Raw genomic sequence first — 2385 nt, 5'->3', positions numbered from 1 at the left:
GAGGCGTGGTTTCTTATCAGTGTGGTCAGACTTGCTTGATTCAATATGTTTTTTTCTTTCTTTTTTAGTGACCTTTTGTGTGAGGAAGGAAACGAACTTTTTGCATTCAAGTGGACAAGGTTTTTAGCTGGAAGGCCAGATGGTGTTTTTGATTTTCTCCAGTAAAAATTATAATTACAGTTCAAGGTGAATTCAGCTTTTTAAACAGAAATGCTCTATCACCTATAGTTATTTTTGTTTTCACATATCCCACTTTAATTATATTGCGTATAAATTCAAAATTTGTGCTTATTTCATCTGTTACCATGGTATATTACAGAAAAAATAAACAGCATAGATACAGAACATCGATGGAAATAAATTACCTGGATAATACAATACACACAAATCATAGTACAGCAGACTGTTAGAAGTGAGCCTTTTTGGACAAATTGTGTACTTTGCTTCCAGGATGTCACTCAAGAGCATCCACTAAAAGTCCCCCATCATGCTGGGTTCCGCTTATCTTAGTAGTTACTCCCCATCTTAGTAATATCTTGGCGGAACCTATCTCCATGCTCATCACTCACTGCTCCGAGCTTCAGAGGGAAGAAGTTGAGGTGGAAGTGGAGAAAGTGAGTTTTGATTCGGCATCCCATATCCTCATAAGACTGTAAGAACGATAATCTAGTACCCGTGTCTTATCAAGGAAGCCATGGCAGAATGACTTAAATGCTTCACATTCTTTCAGTTCCTTTAAAGTCCTTATCCTTCAGCACATCTCGGATCTGACGTCAGATGAAGATTCTCTCTTTGAGCTTAGCAGAACTGAGAGCTGGGAACAGGGTGCACAAGTGTTGGAAGGCAGCGCCATTTTTGTCCATGGCCTTCACGAAATGTTTCAGTAAACCAAGTTTGATATGAAGAGAAGGAAGAAGCCCCTTGTTCATGTCCACTTGAGGATTTTCTTGGACACTGTGTTCATCAGGAAGAAGATCCTTATTTGCTGGGGGTCTCTAAAGACAGAAACATCATCTGATTGACAAACGGGTCTCATAGCTGAAGAAATTTAGGATATTTGATCTTTGTTCTAGAAGATGCATTGAAACCTGTTATATTTGTTAGACAAAAATAACGACCAGTTGCATGGCTGCGTAGCTCTCTCCAGATCATCGAGACAGCAAAGTTGAAGGCAATCTTAAACCATGTTAAAATCAGCAAAGTTAAACCATGCAATTAGTCCATTGTAGCAGGGTTTACAACAGATGTGTGGAGCCAAGAATTTCTCCTGATCTCCAATTTTACATTCAAAATAATAAAAGTAAGTAGTTCTCAGGATGGACGTAATTGTTCGGCGCGGTGCAACTGTCGTGAAATCTCCACACATGTAGCAGAATGAATTTGCCTCGTTGATGCATCCTCGGTGTTTTGAAGTGCCTGAAGCCATTGTAGAGACATGTATCATATGTATCACAAAAATCTGGAAAACAAAATAAAAATTGATCATAAAGCTAGGGGCGATGAGTGAAAACTGGTTTTGTATCTGAAATCAGCACTCCAAAATTAAGCTAGAACAACTATTTTTTTGTTTGCCTCGATGTCTCTGTACACCAGTATAATCTGAAACTTCAAGAATTCAAATCGTTATGCATCTAATATTCCCTTTTGTCTGTTTGTCTCTTTTCTTTCCCTTCGTTCCGTATATAACCATAAAACACTGAATGTATATTTAGTAAAACGAATGAGGTATACAATCATTGGGTTCATTATATTCTTTGCCACAATATGTGGCAACTGCCATCACGCAATATGTGAGACTCCTGGTTATTTTGTTAAACAAAGATTAATATATAGGGAAATCGGTGAAACAATGAATATTACCCTTAAGTTAAAACATTGGAGTAAAAAGGATTTCTTCTAAAAGTACAAGAGAACTCTAAAGTATACATCTAAAAGAACGAAAATATAAATAATGAGACAAAACTGTAACACCAAAGACAGGATAAGCTAAAAAGAATGCTGAACGCTATGATATAAAGGTGTATGATGAGATAACAGGCAACTGCCATTAGAACAATCTAGCAATTAGATATAGATAAATATATATATAGAAACAAACTTACGATAGAGAATTTAATAATTGTAAAACTAAAATGCATGGGAATAGGAGACAGAAATATCAGGAATAATACTATTGGAACATGGAACAGATATTGATATTATTACAATATTACATGGGGACTAATATAACAACATGAACTACATAGTAGAAAATTCTTCTTAAAAGTAATAACGTATAGATTGATGACGCCCAAATCATATTAAATACGATAAGGTTTAAAGTTATAATACCAGACTCACATATTATAACGAATAAGGATACACGACACCTGTCATATATATATA

The 2385-nt window shown here is 35.7% G+C and overlaps 1 long non-coding RNA gene across 2 annotated transcripts in view; it reads left to right on the top strand.

Moving 5' to 3' along the window:
* Nucleotides 1–2385, top strand: part of LOC106870536 (uncharacterized) — a 12484-nt gene that overhangs the window by 8443 nt on the left and 1656 nt on the right. Inside the window, exons 3-4 of one of the 2 annotated variants that reach the window (XR_001409536.2) lie at nt 69–186; nt 320–2328. This is a non-coding gene — a long non-coding RNA (uncharacterized LOC106870536). Of the gene's footprint in view, nt 1–68; nt 187–319; nt 2329–2385 lie in introns of those variants that run through there. The other variant, XR_001409535.1, reaches the window with a different exon arrangement.

Source organism: Octopus bimaculoides, chromosome 25 (assembly GCF_001194135.2).
Source record: "Octopus bimaculoides isolate UCB-OBI-ISO-001 chromosome 25, ASM119413v2, whole genome shotgun sequence".
In the NCBI taxonomy this organism is placed as follows: domain Eukaryota; kingdom Metazoa; phylum Mollusca; class Cephalopoda; order Octopoda; family Octopodidae; genus Octopus; species Octopus bimaculoides.
This window is presented reverse-complemented; position numbering and strand designations above follow the sequence as displayed.